This window comes from Macrotis lagotis, chromosome 5 (genome assembly GCF_037893015.1).
Source record: "Macrotis lagotis isolate mMagLag1 chromosome 5, bilby.v1.9.chrom.fasta, whole genome shotgun sequence".
NCBI classification, from domain to species: Eukaryota; Metazoa; Chordata; class Mammalia; order Peramelemorphia; family Peramelidae; genus Macrotis; species Macrotis lagotis.
Window position 1 is genome coordinate 56,881,790 of NC_133662.1, and position 19,684 is coordinate 56,901,473.

The window sequence follows — 19,684 nt, forward strand, 5'->3', positions numbered from 1 at the left end:
TATTGAAGTCCTTATAACTATTCCCATCCTTTTTCCCACCCAAATCTTTATTCTGAATAGTTGTTTTCATTCTGTATATTGGATATAAGAAATGTGCCATTTTATCCTATAGATAATCCTTTGGATCAGTAGATTCTCTTCATATGCCCTGCAACTAAACTTTCTTACATACATTGTATTCTTGCATTCTGATTGGGGGAACCATTCATAATGTGAACTTCATGAGAGTAAGGACAGTTTTCATTTTACGTTTGTATTTCTAATGCATAGCACAATACTAGACACAATGGTAAATAAACTTTTTTCCTTTCATTTTATTATTTAATCACAGATTTGAACTTTCATAGCATCTTGTGTCTAGTTTTTACATCTATTGATCATATTAAAAACAGGTTTCTGAATTCATACCCCCTAGTAATTGCCTCTTCCCCCCCAGAAATAAATTAAATCATTCAGAATATTTGAATATTCTTTATTTAGATGGTTATTACATTCTGAGTTTCACCTTGTTCATTAAGCATTCATTTACTACAAGAAATGCTGTAAATTAATCTTTGTTTGAAAGCAGTATCTATTTTATAAGTCCTTTGGTTTTAAGAAGTTGGGGTCATAAGCATTTCTTATTGACTAAATCAAGCCTGGAAGAAGCACTTGAGTAGATTGCAGAATTATTAGAATTATAGTGTTTTTTGTCAGTTACTAAGATTTTATTAAGTGCCTCCTGTTTGCCAAGCAATGTGTAACAGTTTTTCAGATGCCAAGGAAGACAAAAGACAATCCCTATACTTGAGGAAAAAGCCCAATATATTGAGGAGACCAAATGCAAACAAATATGTACAAACTAACTATATATAGGAAAGCTAGAAAATAATTCAGAGGGAAGGCACTAGAATTTAAGGGCATTGGCTGAGGCTTCCTTTGGAAGTTAGATGGTTAAGAGGGGTGAGAACTAATGATAATTAATATTTCCCTCTTTATTTCTGTTCTAGACTGTTTATTGTAATTAGCCTCTTCAGTGCCCTCAGTGTTTCCTTTCTTCTTTATACTTTACATTCCTTTATGCTCCTGCTAAAGTCACCTTTTAAAATGTTTGTTTTATCTCTTTACCACTGAAGAAACTTATATAAAGATACAAATAAAATACAAATTCCTTAACTTGTAAGTGAGGAACTTAAACTGAGTGCATTTGATCTATCACATTTCTCTTTATTGTTTTCGAGCCAAACAGGATTCATTCTTCACTCCTCTCCCCTGCTCTACTCCTGTTTCAGTGCTTTTGAATTTGCTTGTTCAGAATGGACACATTCCAAAGACTTCCCTTTTTCTTCCTGAGAAGGTTGTTCTTCAATCTCTTTTGGAGCTCCAACCTCTCCCATCCTTCTAACTATATTCACACTTGTATTATATGTGTACATGACAAATATATGTATACATATCTCTCCTGCCTCTCTTGATGATTAACTCTTTGAGGGCAAGAGTGAGGACAATACCCAGATAGTATACCTCATTCATGGTGGTATATTTGTATTATTTGTTTGCATAAATATTTGTTGAATTGTCTTAGGGCCACTGGTTTAATTGTGGTTAAATTATCTGCTTGTTGATAGTTTTATGCCTTCATTAAGTATCTGCTCCTGTTAATTCCTAAACTGTCAACCTTAATGTTATGGTTTGTGCCTAAGTGTATTTCCTTGTGTTTTAATGACTTGGGAATTATGCTGTTGTTCTTAGCATATGCTATGCCTGTGGCAAAATGTCATATAATAAACATTTTTTATATGATCTGAATTTTAAATAAAATTTTCAAGAAATTACTTAAAAATTTTAAGAATTTTAAATATGCAAAGTGGGGAATAGAGGCCAGTGCTATGCCATCTGATATTTAAAGACTTGATTTATGTAGAGTTGTAGTTCATTCATAAAAAAAATTAGGTTTCCTTCTAAGAGTTTTTTTTCATATACCTCAGGATTTTCAAGTAAAAGTACAAACTGTTATTTAGTATTGTGGAATTGCAGACTAATTGACTATAAAGTGTAACACTTGGAAGATACTCAGATTTTGTTGTTAGACCCTTTTGTCTACCTCATTTATTCCTGACATGTACTTGGGAGATGCAGTGTAGTGTATCGTGTTCTGAGTAGCAAATCCAAGTATCTTAAAAGATAACTTAATTGGGAGCTGACTATGAATGTTGCTGCTGATGTAGATTAATGAACCAGTGGACTGATTGATGTGACATTTTCTGATTTGTGACACTAATCATTTTTATTTCTAACCTTGTGATAGAACACTAAAGTAGTTATTTCTGTTGTATTGAATACTGATTTTCTTTCTGGACTTCTAATTGGTTTTCCAGATTTTCATTATGTGACATTATACAAATGTGTAATTTCGATTCATAAAAGTATGTTGTAGATGTTTTTTCACTGACATATTTACTAAGGAAGTCTCCTTTTTTTGTGAATGCCCTATTTGCTTCTTAGAACAATCAAATTTAGTGAACCAGAACCCCTAATTATCTCCACTACTCTCTTCTGTTTTAACCCTCCCCCACCTTCTTTTTTGGAGTAATACTTGGAGAAGTGATGGGGGTCAAATTGACATTCCTGTTGCCACAGGTCTGACTGCACTTCCCAATTCAGGAGGCTCTCCTGTGATTTCTTATCTCCTCTAGGATAAAATACTGATGGCTCTGTTTGGCATTCACAATCTGGCTCTATCCTACTTTCCAGGTTTATTGCACATTATTTCCCCTACATTCAGTCATTTGCTCACTCTACATTTCAGGCGAACTGTCTGACTGGTTCCCTGCTCATAATATTCTCCATGAGTCTAAACAGGTTGTCTGCTCCAAACCTGAAATATTCCTCCTCCTTTTTGCACAGAATCACTAGCTTCCTTCAAGGATTAACTCAAATACTATCTTTTACTCTAGGCTTAATCTTATTCCCTTAGTTGCTAGATTTTTCCTACTAGAAATTGTTTTATATATTTAAAAACTTTTCTTGTTAGTATACCTCATGGAATGTAACCTTATCCAAAGGGTTTTGTTCCTGGCCCAAATAGTTACTGAATAGGACTCCGGTTCTATTTTGTTGGTTTTTGAACCTGGGGGGCCAAAGAGGGACAGTTGAGGGCATTTGTATTGTGCCACTAGAAGTAAAAATCTTAGACTAAGATGGACCAAGTGTGAAAGCTTTTGCCAAGAATGTTAGCATTAATCAAAAATGAAAGTTGGATGTCTGAAGATGATCAGATAACATTGCAGATAACATTGACTCTCCATCCTTTAGGCACCTTCCAGGAAACCATAGTCTTTGAGTTCCTTGGGTAGCATGGTTGAAAGTGGAAGGACTGAGAGAAAAGGTGGTACTGACAGTTCATCGAGAGGTGGGTTTGTCGAATTCTTTCACCAGAGCTCACAGGCTGTTGCTTGCCCAGCATTGATGCCAGGGTGCCTTGCGGATAAAGGAGAAGAGAAACCAATTTCCTATGAATTTAGGCCATAGGGTGAAATGAAATGGTTCTGGAAAAAATCAAATGAGAATAATGTCTTTGCACAACATACCCCTCACTATAATAAACATAATGTCAAGTCATGCCTCTATTAATTTGGTTGGTGGGGTCCTTTTTGAAATCGAAGGACAATTATAATTATTAGATACGGAATAAATGCTAGTTGAAATAAATGAATGAGGGGAGTAGTCAAACTGGAAGTAGAAGAATAGAATGGACCTTAATTTTCAATTTCCCATTTCTAATGAGTACACTACTATAAAATTTGCATCTTATTTCTTCTGTTACTTTCATTTCCTTAATTACTGCATTCTAAAGTGATGAGTGAGCACTTTAGGTGTAGATATTACATCTCATTCCAATTTATTTTTCCCACTTCAGTTCTTGTTCTTGTATCTTTTTTTTAGTTTTTTTTTGTTTTTTGCAAGGCACTGGGGGTTAAGTGGCTTGCCCAAGGCCACACCTGGGTAATTATTAAGTGTCTGAGGCTGGATTTGAACTCAGGTACTCCTGACTCCGGGACTGGTGCTCTATCCACATAGCTGCCCCTCTTGTATCTTTAGGGGGAAAAAAATTTCTGTTTTAAAAGTAAAGTGGTTAATGAATAGAGAGCACCAACAGCACTGGTAACCAATGAGTTTAGACTTCAAAATTCAGATAAATTGCAAAAAATTTGGTGAAAAACTTAAGAGTGTCATAACAAAGATAAATAAATGACTAGCTTTGGAATCAAGGAAGGCCAGGTTCAAGTACTTGCTTTGATATATTCTGACTAGGTGAGCCATTGACAAGTCTCTTAACCTCTTAATACCTTAGGCAACCTTCTAAGACTGCAAATTGTAGGTTAATTGCATACTACCAGAGCTTGCACTCCCAAATACAAATTTTAATAATTTCTATTATTCAACTCCCATGAGCCAATAATAGTTTTTTTGCAACATTAATAATAACTTCAATTTATATAACACTTTAAAGTTTGCAAAGTACTTTATAGTTATCATCTCAGTTTATCCTTAGAACAACCCAGTGAGGCAGATATTATTTTTCTTATTTTACAGATGAAGACGCTGGGACAGACTGGTTAAGTTATTTTCCTAAGGCCATACAGCTAGTGTCTTCCTAATTCTCAAGTCCAGAAATCTATTTTCACTACAATTCTCATTAAATGTTCAATGATAAAATTTCATTTTGCTTCTATTAACATCTTTAAGAGGGTTTTTTTTTTAGGTTTTTGCAAGGCAAATGGGATTAAATGGCTTGCCCAAGGCCACACAGCTAGGCTATTTTTTTAAAAAAGATTTTATTTATTTTTGAGTTTTACAGTTTTTCCCCTAATCTTACTTCCCTCCCCTCACCCCCCACAGAAGGCACTTTGTCAGTCTTTGCATTGTTTCCATGGTATACATTGATCTAAATGGAATGTGATGAGAGAGAAGTCACATCCTTAAGGAAGAAACAAAGTAAAAGAGATAGCAGGATCAGACAATAAGATATCAGTTTTTCCCCCCTCTAAATTAAAGGTAGTAGTCCTTGATCTTTGTTCCAACTCCACAGTTCTTTCTCTGGATACAGATGGTATTCTCCATCGCAGAGAGTCCCAAATTGTCCCTGATTGTTGCACTGATGAAATGAGCATGCTCATCAAGGTTGATCATCACCCCTATGTTGCTATTAGGGTGTACAGTGTTTTTCTGCTTCTGCTCATCTCGCTCAGCATCAATTCATGCAAATCTCTCCAGGCTTCCCTGAATTTCCATCCTTCCTGGTTTCTAATGGAACAATAATGTTCCATGACATACATATACCACAGTTTGCTAAACCATTCCCCAATTGAAGGACATTTACTTGATTTCCAATTCTTTGCCACCACAAACAGGGCTGCTATGAATATTTTTTTGTACAAGTGATGTTTTTACCCTTTTTCATCATCTCTTCAGGTATAGGCCCTGAAGTAGTGGTATTGCTGGATCAAAGGGTATGCACATTTTTGTTGCTCTTTGGGCATAGTTCCAAATTTCTCTCCAGAAAGGTTGGATGAGTTCACAGCTCCACCAACAATGTATTAGTGTCCCAGATTTCCCACAGAGGTCCTATTTTTTTTTTTTAAGAAAGATTTTATTTGTTTTGAGTTTTACAATTTTTCCCTTATTCTTACTCCCACCCCCTTGCAGTCTGTTAGTCTTTACATTGTTTCCATGGTATACATTGATCTAAGTTGAATGTGATGAGAGAGAAATCATATCTTTAAAGAAGAAAAGCAAAGTATAAGAGATAGCAAAATTACATAATAAGATAACTTTTTTGCCCCTTAATTGAAGGCAATAGTCTTTGGTCTTTGTTCGAACTCCACAATTCTATCTCTGGATATAGATGGTATTCTCCATCACAGCCCAAAATTGTCTCTGATTGTTGCCCTGATGTAATGAGCAAGTCCATCAAGGTTGATCATCACCCCCATGTTGCTCTTAAGGTGTATAATGTTTTTCTGGTTCCGCTCATCTCATTCAGTATCAGTTCATGCAAATCCTTCCATGCTTCCCTGAATTCCCACGCCTCCTGGTTTCTAATAGAACAATATGTTCCATGACAGACATATACCACATTTGTTAAACAATTCCCCAATTGAAGGACATTCACTTAATTTCTGATTCTTCGCCACCACAAACGGCTGCTATGAATATTTTTGTACAAGTGATGTTTTTTTTTTTTTTTGCCCTTTTTCATAATCTCTTCAAGGTATAGGCCCAGTAGTGGTCTCAGGGTCAAAAGGTAGACACATTTTTGTTGCCCTTTGGGCATAATACCAAATTGTTCTCCAGAAAGGTTGAATGAGTTCACAGCTTCACCAGCAGTGCATTAGTGTCCCAGAAGGAGGAAGTCCTATTTTAAAAATAGAAATAAAGAATTTTTAAAGTCTTTCAGGCAAAAAATCTTTTCTGTATAAAAATGAATAAGCCATGAATTGATACAGAAATTATTCTGGATGTTAAGTACTTTAGGAGCTACTTGTTCTCTGTTAGAAGATTTAAAATATAAGACTTTTAAAGAAATACTTGTCAACTTGATGAGTTTTAGCTTGTTGAAGTAACTTTGGTTTTGTTCTTACATCTTTATTGCTGAATAAGTAGGCAAATACAACCAGTCAAAAACTAAAAAAAAAGAGAGAATGCCTTTGCCACATTCAAGTTTTTCTGTTCTATTAAATGTAGTGTTTGTTATTCGGGCATAAAATCTGTTCTTATAATTCTCATTTCTCTTTTTAAATTTAATTTTATCTTTTTAATTAAAAATATTTTTTTTAAATTTAAGGCAACGGGGTTAAGTAATTTGCCCAGAGTCACCCAGCTAGACAATTATTAAGTGTCTGATGTGGGATTTGAACTCAGGTCCTCCTGACTCCAGGGTCAGTGTTTTATCCACTATGCCACCTAGCTGCCTCTCTCATTTCTCTCTCTCTCTTTTTTTAAAGGCTTTTGCAAGGCAAATGGGGTTAAGTGGCTTGCCTAAGGCCACACAGCTAGGTAATTATTAAGTGTATGAGGCTGGATTTGAACCCAGGTACTCCTGATTCCAGGGCTGGTGCTCTTATCCACTGCGCCACCTAGGTGCCCCTCCCATTTCTCTTTTAAACCACTCAGGAACATTGTATGTTGTTCTATGGTCTCTTCATTAATGAAAAAAGAGGGCTTTTTGTTTTGGATCATTGATTTTGTTTTGTAATAATTTCTTCATAGATGTATGAACTCATTTAATAGATGTGAAGACCATATTTGCCCCTGCGGTTTGTTAATTGGTTCACTTACGTTTAAGTTTTTTGAGTTTTCACCTTTCTGACATCTTTGGTACTTTCAGTCTCTCTCCTCCCTTCTCTCTCCTCTTTTTTACTTTGCCTATTGATCATGTTCTGATTCCAACTTCTCTGTTAGTAGTTTCCCTGAAGGCTTGTTGGATCTCACCAGCCCCTGTTTCTTCCCCAATGATTTTTGTGATGACAGAACTGGCCCATGCCAGATTCTGATCTCTAGAGAACTGTCATCACTATGGAGTTAATTTATGTGGTTTGGGTTAGGTTTCTCCTGTTATAAGAAGATGGATTGTGGGGTTGAGCGCTCTCTCTCTCTCTCTCTCTCTCTCTCAGACACACACACACACACACACACACACACACACACACACACACAGAGTGTATTATTTCTATTTTGGAGATATTTGAGAAGTCTTAGGGGCCAGAGAAAAGGTCTATCTAACTTGCCATCTTGTGGATCATGGAATCTGGAAGTTCTGTTTTTATAATACTGACTAGGTTCTTTAAATCTCCTTAATATTCACTAAAGCATTTATTCACATTAGTTTTGGGGGTTTGTTAATTATTTCATTTGACTACTGTGTCTTATTTGATTACTACTATTCATAGTTTTTAAAGTAATACATAATTTTACATATGATAGATTCATTTTTATTTCATGATGTGTTTTTGAGGTAACAGAGGCAAAATACAAAGAATTTTGGGTGAAAGGAAAAATAGCTCCTTAGTTTTCCTTTTAAATAAGAATTGCTAAAGAAGATAATGGGTTTGAGTTTTGTATAAGTGACTTAGATTTCCTCTGTGTCCTAGTTAGAGGTTGAATTAGTAGGGAAAGACTGAGATATCACTGATGGGACAACTACGCAAAATATGAACCCTTTTGATTATGGGTCAATATTACTTTGGTATAGGATAGCACAAATATTATGAATGTCTTCAAATGTCTTTCATACTAAATAGTTTTAATTTATTAGATGCAGTCTATTTAAAAAATTTATATCTGAGCACAATATAATTTTCATTCATTATTGTCACCATTAGTAGCAGCAGTAGCAGCATAACTTTATTTAGTGCTTTAAATTAAATCTTTTAGCAATCCTGTTAAGAGGAGGGAACTCGGAAACCATTAGGATCGAAGTAGTTGAATGATTTGCCCCAGAGGGTCAATTAGCAAAGAAACACCTTCAAGGTCTTCCTGATTCCAAGTCTAGGGTATCAATCAGCCTCTTAATCACACACACACACACACACACACACACACACACCCACCCACCCACCCAAAATCAATTTGCTTTTTTTTTATTTTTATTTTTTAGGTTTTTTGCAAGGCAAATGGGGTTAAGTGGCTTGCCCAAGGCCACACAGCTAGGTAATTATTAAGTGTCTGAGACCGGATTTGAACCCAGGTACTCCTGACTCCAAGGCCAGTGCTTTATCCACTACGCCACCTAGCCGCTTTTAAAAAATATATTGGTACTATGGTTTTGATCATTAGAACTCTTTAATAATATGAATCCAGTGGGTTTAATATAGTATTTCTTAGAAACAAATGATAATATATTTAAGGAAACTTTTTAGCATAAGACTGAGATCTCTTAATCCCCAAGAGAATATAGTAATTTGAGGGGGGGGGTTATTCGGACAGCTGTCTGTGTGAATTGGTGATTTTAATTGTTACTGACATAACTCAGGAGAGAATGACAGATTTATTGACAGTGATACTACTTTTATTTTATAGAAGCCTTTAACCTTATTGTATTTTCTCCATTCTCTGAAGGTTAAATCAATATAAAGAGGAACTATTTTATCTACAAATTTGATTTGATAGCGCTAACAATAAATCTCACAGATTTTAAGTTAAATTAAAAAGATTTAATTGTACCCTGCAGTTTTGTTCAATATTATTAGAACTATTTATATTTAAAAGTTTATTCTATTATGCATCATAGACATTTATTTAATCTAATTGTGACCATCTCCCGTGACTCTGATACCAGATTTGGCTTATGTTATTTATCTTTTTAAAAAATTTATTTTATTTAAAATGCCCCCTCCCCCAGTTACATGCAAAAGCAAGCTTCAGCATTTACTTTTATAATCTTGAGTTCCAAATTTTCTACCTTGCTCACCCCACTGAGAAAGTAAGTTACTTGGTTTAGGTTAAAAATGTATAACCATGACAAACATTACTACAGTAGTCATGTTGTAAAAGTAAACTTAACCTTCCCCCTCACAAAGAGAACCTTCAAGAAAAACAGTGAGAAAAAAGTGTGCTTCAGTCTGTATATAGACATCATCAGCTCTGTCTTCAAGATGGATCAAATTCTTTATCATAATTCTATCAGAAATTGTTTCAGCATTTTTTTCCCCAAGTTGCCATTGCTTCATTCTACATTTTAAGGAATTATTTTCTTCAGAGAATTTTTGTATCTCCTTTCCCATCTGACCAATTCTGCTTTTTAAGGCATTCTTCTCTTTGGCCATTTGAACTACTTTTTTCCATTTGACCCAAACTAATTTTTAAAATGTCATTTTCTTTAGTATTTTTTGGTAATTTCTTCACCAAGTGCTGACTCTGTTTTCATGATTTTCCGGCATCTCTCTCATTTCTCTTCCCAACTTTTCCCTCTACCTCCCTTGAGTTTCAAAATATTTTTTGAGCTCTTCCACAACCTGAAACCAATTCCTATTTTTCTTGGAGGCTTTGAATACAGAAGCTTTGACTTTGTTTTGTTCTGAGTGTGTATTTTGATCCTTCCTGGGACCAAAGATTGTTGGATATTTTTTCTTCTGTTTGCTCATTTCCCTAGCCTCTGATTTGATTTTAACTCTTTGATAAGGTGGGGCTCCGCTTCCAGGGTGGAGGGCATACTGCCTCAAGTTTATGAGGGTTTTTGCAGGGATTAGCAACCCCCCACTTCCTTCAAGATTTTAGGAGAAGCTTTGACCGCTCTCCTGGCCTGAGCTCTGCTCTGTGAATGACCACAAGACTTCACTCTGCTCTGGAATCATGAGGAGGGTCCCTTCTGCTTCTGCTCCTTTTCTTGAGACTGCAGTCTGGATCTTAATATCGGTGATGCAGCAGAGTCTTGCCTCAGGGCTAGCAAAAAGACCTTTGCAATCTCTCCTGACCCTCTTAACCACCTGTGGGCTGAGGACTCTGGAAGCAACTTCTGGTTGGCTCCCTGCCAGGTGCCTGGGATGGCGGGTGACCCCTGAGGCTGGGTCTGTGCTGAGTTCTGTGCTGGACTGAGCTCTGCTCTCACTCTGATGTGGCAGATTTTTTCCTGCTGACCCTCTAAGTTGTCCTTGGCAGTCCCTGGGTTCAGAGATCTGAAAACTGCCACAGTCCCAGGAGCCCAGGTCAGTTTACTGAATGGCTGGAGCCAGTTTGCTCTGGCACAGCCCAGGTTGTGCTGCTGGCCCTTTCTAACCTCAGTGCAATAGAGTCTTTCTATGGATCTTCCAAATTGTCTTGGACTGTGTTTCATTTAGTCTTTTTGTGGGTTCTGCTGCTCTAGAATTTGGTTAGTCATTTTTTAAAGTTAGTCATTTTTTAAAGTTATTTGGAGTATTTGGGGGAAGAGTGGGGGGGGGATTCTTGCCTTTACTCCCATCATCTTGGCTCTGCCTCCTCAGACCAGTTTTTATGCTCACCCAAGGGGTTCATAGAACACTAAATACTGAGCCATCTTTAGTTGTCTTTGATTCTTGTCTTGCTGCTGTACTCTGATGACTCTGGAAGAGAGTCTGAGGCTGATAACTTTGCAGCTTTCTTATACTAAAACGTAACTACAGCCTTTCATAATAAGTAATGTTACCTTTGTTATTTCTTAGTTGTATCCTGGTTTTTGAAACACATTTCTAGAAATGATTTTATATGGTTCCACAAGTTTAAAGAAAAGTGAGAGAAGGCTCGTAATTGGCAGAATTATATAAGCAGAAACTTTGCCTTTTGTCTAACATGTCTACATATTATAACTATTCTCAATAAAAGAGAGGCATTATATATGGCAAGGTTCAAATAAACATAAAAAAATGAAATTGATTTATATCTTGATTTATTACTACTGTGGTAGTCATTTCCTTATCACCTTTCTAGGTATAGCCAGGCCATCAGCTGATCTGACTATTGGAGAACAGAAATCAAAATCAACACTAAAATAGAAGAAAAAACAATACAAATTTCAGCTATAGTTCTCCAACCTCAAAACAACTTTCCAATTAATAGTCAATCATTATGTACCACCAGATGGCGCTCATTATCAATCCAAATGATTCCATTTACTCTCATTTTACTTTGTTGTGATTAAGTGGAAGTGAAAATTTCTATTTAAAAAGAAAAATAGGTTCAAAAATCTCATTTAAGAAAAGAGTAGACTAATTGAATGAAGAAGGTATAAGGTAAGGATGAAGTAATAAATCAGTGCTGAACATGGTTTATTAAAGGATTTAGAGAAATAATTCCAGAATAAAATTTAACATTAAGAATATAATCATTTTCTAGATTTTCATACTGATATGATCTCCCATCCCCCTGCCCCAGTCCTGAACTTATGAGTTAATTTTGATCATAATATCTCTGTTGTTTTACAGGTTAAATCCTATTATATCAGACTGAAGAACTGCCAATTATTTTGGAATTTTGATTTTTGAAAAATATATATATTTTTAGTCATGTAGAGTAATTTAGCCTTTTTTAGTCTTAGATATTTAACATTCTATTATGAGGATTTCTTTTGGTGGAGAGATATTTCCTGTACCTCATAAGACCCTTAGTTGTTTGATGAACTAGCATATAATTACTAAGTAGATTGCATATTTATTAGTTTTATTGCTAGTGTATAAAATTGCGTAGGAAGAATGCCCATGGTAATAAAATCACAGATTCTTGAAATCAATTAAAAAATAAATTGATTTGTATATGTTAATTAGCCAACTAGAATATAGTTTTTATCTTCTGTTTACAAGCATTTTTGTTTAGTGTGTGATAGTAAATTCAGTTGTATTCAAAACCTACCAGCTAGGGGCAGCTTTGTGTCATAGTGGATAAAGCACCTGCCTTGGAGTCAGGAGTACCTGGGTTCAAATCCGGTCTCAGACACTTAATAATTACCTAGCTGTGTGGCCTTGGGCAAGCCAGTTAATCCCATTTGCCTTGCAAAAAAAAAAACAAAACAAAAAACCTACCAGCTCACTTAATCTTAGACCCTTACATTACTTTTCTTTAAATTGGGAATAATAATTTAGTGCCTACTTCAGGGAGATGTTGTGAGACTCATTCATATGTGTAAAAGAATATAGTTTTTTTGCTCCAGCAGATTGCTGCAGAGAAATCATATGGCCCCCGAGGTCCACAGAGTGGAATCTGAGGAAGAACCCCAATCTTAGATTATGTGGCATTGCCATCCTGGGAGAGCTTGACCTCCAACCTTGTTTTTAGGACACAGAGATTTGTGTTGATTAATAAATGTTTAGTTACACAAATGAATGCAACTTCAGTGTAGTTATATATAGCTGCCTTAAGCCATATGTAGATGTTTTATTTTATAATCATATCATACTGAGGGTATATAGCAATTTATTATTTTATGGTCACTTTCCAGTTCTATTCCTTTAGATGGTCTGGCATTGGATTCTTAATTCCTTGCTTATTCATCTTGCTTCTGGCTTACTTCTCATGCTATGATGTTGAGTTCATATTTTATCTATCATTCTCTAGACCTCTTTTTCTACCTGCTTTCTTATTTTCCTTCTTTCTTCAGCTTTTTTCTACTTCTATCTCCAGACCCAGTCAAAGCCAAATATGATTATCTTTTAAAAATTTTAAAAATTATTTTATTCATTTTAGCTTTTAACAGAAGGAAAAAAAAATTCATTTTCTATGTACACAGTTGAACCCAAAAAGATTCAGTATGAAACTATGACCTTTTGTTTTATACTGTAGTTTTTTTGAAGAACTATATAGTAAATACTGTTTTTTTTATTTTTATTTTTTTAGGATTTTGCAAGGCAAATGGGGTTAAGTGGCTTGCCCAAGGCCACACAGCTAGGTAATTATTAAGTGTCTGAGACCGGATTTGAACCCAGGTACTCCTGACTCCCGGGCCGGTGCTTTATCCACTACGCCACCTAGCTGCCCCTCCTAAATACTGTTTTTAAAGTTATCCTGCTTTTTTTGCACTTTCTTCTGAGTTTTCTTTTGATCTATGTTGTACACACATGAGTTTTTAAAAAAAAATTCCTTGATTATCCACTTAAAAATTCTGTGTTAATATTTCCCCATAATAGGGGTCTCAGACACTTAATAATTACCTAGCTGTGTGGCCCTGGGCAAGCCACTTAACCCCATTTGCCTTGCAAAAAAAAAAATATTTCCCCATATCATATGTTAAATTTGCATAGTGTTCATTAGTATTTGCAAAAAGACCTCCACGACTATGATTGTCGTTTTCATGCTTCTGTCTGTTGCACAGGATAAGGGAAAGAAGTTCTGCAAAGACCTCTGTAAGAGTTTCCTATTTAAATGAACTTTGACTTTAATGTTTGGTGAATTAAATGCAAAGTTGTTTATAGGAAAGAAGATGATAATTTATGTTGTCAAATATAGCTTATATATAGCTTAATATAGCTTATGACTAAAATTTGCGTATTTTGAATAATGTAGTTAACAAAAGGTGAGAAGTACTAGATTGGACAAGGTCAAAATAACGAGTAAAAAATAAAATTACATTTAAGAGATAAATTTTTCTTTTTTAGTTTTTGCTAGGCAATGGGGTTAAGTGACTTGCCCAGGGCCACACAGCTAGGTAATTATTAAGTGTCTGAGGTCAGATTTGAACTCAGATACTCCTGACTCCAGGGCCGGTGCTCTATCCACTGCACCACCTAGCTGCCCCAGATATAAAACTATTGATTACTTATATGGCAGTCATTTCCAAATCTTCTTTCTCTATATAGTCAGACCACCAACTAATCTGGATCTGAAAGTAGAAATCTTGTTCAGTAAAACTCAACAAGTGATATGGCATATTGAGGCAACTGCAACCTGATTTAAAGAAACTGTTAATGCTGAAAAATGGGAAATGGAAAAAAGGAACAGATATTAACAGATATTTTATAAGGGCGTTTAACTCATACAAATTAGTTGGTATAACAAAAGACCAAAATAGTTTTCACAGCTCTTGGTATCCTTGCCAAATAGAAAGAGATGGAAAGCTTAGGTCAACACTGGTAGTTAATATTAACTCACTTGTAAGAACATAGAGAGGAGGGTCTTGAAAAAATAGAAATAATATTATCTCATCAGACACTTGAGTACCTAAGTAGAGGAGGAATGAGCAAGTTTGTGGTAATCTTAGTGAGAGATTAATTGGGAAAAAACCCATCTGGAGAACATTTAAAAATAAAATTGGAAAAAAAAACTATGAATAATGGAAAAGATCTGTAAAGATTTTTATAATAAACTTAACATCAGTGGGAGTGACACAACCAAATGTGGAATCAACATGATAATTGTATATGTACTGTATGAGGAAGTGGAAAATAAACATGAGAAGAGGTCCAAGCACATATATAGAGGAAGTTCATGCTGGAAGTGATAGGATTTTGAGGAAAATGAAGAATGAATTTTCAAGGTATCTGAAGAAATAGAGGGTACTAGAGGCTTGGGAAAAATCTCAGACTTGATGGGAGACTCCAAGTGTATTAACAATTACTGTTCCTATCTCTACAAACATCTTTTAGAATAATCTATCCACAGATATATATCTAGGGCATCTTTGAATGTTTGAGAGAGAAATGGTCAGCATTTTGAAAATGGTGTAGTAGTAGATCTCATCTTTATAATAATTCAGTTGACTGAAAGGTTCAAAGAATTAAAGATCTAAATATACTTGTTTGTTTCCCCCCCAAAAAAACCCCATTTATTTGATAGATGAAAGATTAGTTTAATCTCTCTCACATATTTAGGAATATGTGTCTCTGAAAAAAGGAACAGAATCTTAGGGACTGATGGCCAAATGTTGTCTATGGGAAAGGCAGTAGGAAAAGGTGAAGGTAAATTCTTTACTGAGGGGACTTAGGGAGTTAAATGTCTTTTTACAAAAAAGTCTGTGAAGAACAAGAGTTAAGACTGATGTTGAGAAAGACAAGATATTTTGAGAGAATTTTGTGGAGAATTTCTGAGTTAAATGAATATATTAGATTATGGTTTCATTATTTTGGAGGGGGCATCATTTTTCATTGATTAGAGAAGACTTTCACATACTTTAGTGAAGCATTTTATTTATATATTTGTGTTATTGTTACTAGTAATAAATTACCCAAGAAGGCAAACAGAGTTAAGTGGCTTACCCAAGGCCACACAGCTAGGTAATTATTAAGTGTCTGAGACCAGATTTGAACTCAGGTACTCCTGACTCGAGGGCCGTGCTCTATCCACTGCGCCACCTAGCCACCCTGGAAAGTGACTTTTTTCTTTTTTTAAATCAATTGAGGATAAGGCTTGAAACTTATGGAGAATTTCTGTATTTCAGAGAGTTTTTAAGGATGTTCAGGGCAGACTTGCCTTTGAATGCAGTGTGAGAGAGTTAATAAAGTGGTAGATCAACTAGCAAGTTGAAGGGTATGAGTTTGGTATGTTTGTCCATGAGAGCATCTGAGAAATATATCTTCATATCCTGCATTTCACACCTGTACAGGAATTGATACATGTGAATGGCATAAACTTTGTTATATGTGAACTCATGTCTTTTCCCTGTGGAGTGTGGCATGAAATTTCCTTCCCTTAAAATTGCTCCCCAAAAGGCTTTCTTCAAATAAGGTGTTAAGCTAAAGTCTATGGAGGAGTGTTATAGTGGATAATTTTTGTGTATTATTTTTACTCAAGGTTCATTGTGGTCCCCTCTCCTCGAACTCTAAAATTCTTTATTTCTATGAAAAACCAAGTTGATGAAAAATGACAGTTGTCCAAAATATGATGGCCATTAGAATGGAAGACTTCTATAGCTAACCATCAGTATGTACATATACTACTATCATTCAAGATTCCTTGAAATATTAACCTATAGAAACTTATTGATCCTTTTGATTGTTACTCTAAAGTGAATCATAAAGTAGTCATCACATACATCCTAGCCGGAGATGCTTGTCACTGTCATGGTTTGGCAAGCATTTGTTGTGATTTGTTGAGAATATAGAAATATCTGTTTACTTTGTCTATTCATCTATAACATCTAGTAAACAAACAGACCAGTGTTCATCAAATTGAAGCTAATTGTAACCATTTTCATATTTTTATTCTGTTTACTTTTTTTTTGTTTGCAAGGCAATGGGGTTAAGTGGCTTGCCCAAGGCCACGCAACTAGGTAATTATTAAGTGTCTGAGTGCAGATTTGAACTCAGGTACTCCTAGATCCAGGGCAGGTTCTCTATCCACTGCGCCACCTAGCTGGCCCCCCCCCCCCAGTTTACTTTTAAACACCCAAACATCCCCATGGGTCCATTTTGCCCAAGAAAAGGATGTTAAAACCTACTTTTTATGTAATTCTCCTAGATAATAAGGAAAATACAAGTATGGTATATCCTATTTTATTGATGACCTTATGAAGTTAATTGTCAGTTCAATCTTTAGGTTGAGTGCGGGAATGTCAGCATAAATACTATCTCTTGAGTTGTTAGTAATTGGAGGAATTTTAAATATTTATTTGTAAGCTGATTAGAACTTACATTTCTTGAGTATATTCTACACTAAAAGTGAAGACTTAATACAAGTGGTAGTAGAATCTTAGTTGAGAGATATTTTTGTTGTAGTCAATACCTTTACATCTATGTGGGTTCCCATGGTTATTTTTTCCCTCTCACATTAATGAAATAAAAAATATCACTGTGTAATTCAGTAAAGACATTTCTTTGAGGTTGTAATTACTATCCTGTTTGTGTCCTTCAGGAACATTGAAGGACTCATTGTTTAAATCTTAGAATAAAAGTTTAAATTTTGAATTTTGAGGATATTTAGCAACCTGCTAATTAATGCTCTAAAACTTTTTTTTTGCAAAGATTTTAAATTCCCTTATATAATTACTCTTGATTCCTGAACATTTGTCTTCATGTTGAATGATTTTTAATGTACCAAAGAAAGAGAACACTACATTATTAAAGTTGATGTTGCTTTGTTTTATAATATAGCAATAACAATTTTTTTTACTCTGTATATTCAGATTGCCAATAGATGCAGTGTAGTAGACAATCAGAACATAAAATTACGTCTAAATTTTCAAATGGCCATCTTTTGTTGTTAAAGACTCATAAAAAGGCTTTTATTGGAGTTAAGAAATATGCTGTGAGCATTTTGAATGATCAAAAAAGTTCTGATTCTAGTGATGTTCATTTTCTAACCTCCAGGACATAATTGATGAAGCATTTTGAAACATGGAAAACAGCATGTTAGCACTCTTAATCAGAATTATGATGAATTTATTGAAGTTTATAAAGCTTGTAAAAAAAGCTTTGGTAGTCAGTGGTATCTCTGCCTGTCATGCTTTCTTCATCATGCCAAAAAATTGGAATTTGAGGGAGAATTATTTGACAAATTAGGTCATACTCAAACATAGAATTGTCACTTTGAAATATCAAGCAGTTTCCTTTACTCATTTTTCATTGATTACCTCTCCTATCATTATGATTAGAAAATTTCATATTAAAATTGTTTTTAACAAGGTAACTTGTCCATTTTTTACTTTTTGAAATTTATCTATTTAATGTTCAAATTCATTAAATTGATAAGAATATCATTAAAAGTTCTGAGTTGCAAATTTTTCTCTTCTCTCCCTTCCCTCTACCCTCCCCAAGACAATCCATCACATTCATAAACCAGCTACTCCCCAATTAATGGGTATCTCCTCAATTTCTATTTTTTTATATCCAAAAAAAGAAATGCTATGAATATTTTTGTACATGTGGGTTCCTTTCCCTTTTTTATTATCTCTTTAGGTCTATAGAACTGGTAGTTGTGTGGCTGAATCAGAGGGTATATGCAATTTGCTAGCTCTTTGGGCATAGTTCCAAATTGCTTTCCAGAATGGTCGAATTAATTTACAACCCCACCAACAGTGAATTAGTATCCTAGTTTTCCCATACCCCCTCCAACATTTATCATTTTCCTTTTCTGTCAATATTAGCCAGTCTGATAGGTGTGAGGTGGTACCTCTGAGTTGTTTTTCCTTTTCTCTAATCAACAGAGATTTAGAGCATTTTTTTCATAATGACTATAGATAGCTTTTATTTCTTCATCTGAAAACTGCCTGTTCATATCTGTTGACTATTTATCAGATGGAAAATGACTTGTATTCTTATTTAACCTCTCCATTATTTTGCTGAAGAAAAGGGTACCTTTTGTGAAGTTAAAAATAATTGTGTCCTTGAGTCTCTTTGGCTCCTTTTCCTGTACTTAAAATACCACCTTCCTTTATTTCCTTTTTTCTTTTTCTTTAGTGTGGCTTTTCCAAATGGAATTATTACTTATGAAAGTTGTAGAAAAGTTGTGTGATAATGTGAAACAAAAAAGGAATTCAAACATAAATAGTAATTTTACAGTTTTCTTTGAGTTACTCAAAGAATCCAAATTTGACTAAAATATTTATTGTTTTTCTAATTCTTTTCTTTTCAAACTTAGCCCTGATGTTCATTCATATAAGTTTAGGGACTTTTTGCTTTTGGCTGCAGAGTATCTTAGATGTATAATTCAGGATGCTAACATGATAGTTGAAGAGTTTCATGATTCTTTGTAATCTCTTATACTCATTCAGTGGGCACCTTACTATAACACTGAGGATACAAAAATGAAATCAAAGTATTTGCTGACTTAAGGGATCTTAAATTATATTTGGGACAAACAAATTAGTAAATATGTACACAAATTAGTAATTAAAAAATAGAGAGAAATGTGGAATAGAGGATGAATTAGAACTAGAGAGGATTAGCATAGATCTAGTATAAGAACTGATTCCTAAAGGAAACTAGGAATCTAAGGTAGTGAGGGAATGTGTTCCAAGTATGAGAGTCATAGTCTCAATAAAAATGAGGACTTGGGAAATGGAATATCATGAACAGGGGACAGAAAGTAAATAGGTCACTTTGACTGTTTGGTATAGGGGGTTGTGAAGGCAGCTTCTGTGTAATAATTCTGGAAAGATGGGTGTGAATAGTCTAAATTATGGAGCCAGATTGTGTTGGACTTTAATGTTTGAAAGAAGAATTTATATTTTTTCCTAGAGGCAGCTAGAAACCCTTGGAGGTTCTAGGGAGGAAAGTGACATGGTCAGTTCTGTGATTTAGGACTATCATTTTGGTACTCAGACTGA

General features: G+C 34.9%; 1 protein-coding gene across 4 annotated transcripts in view; it reads left to right on the top strand.

Moving 5' to 3' along the window:
- Positions 1 to 19,684, top strand: part of SMAP1 (small ArfGAP 1) — a 274,830-nt gene that overhangs the window by 58,605 nt on the left and 196,541 nt on the right. The window lies entirely within an intron of this gene.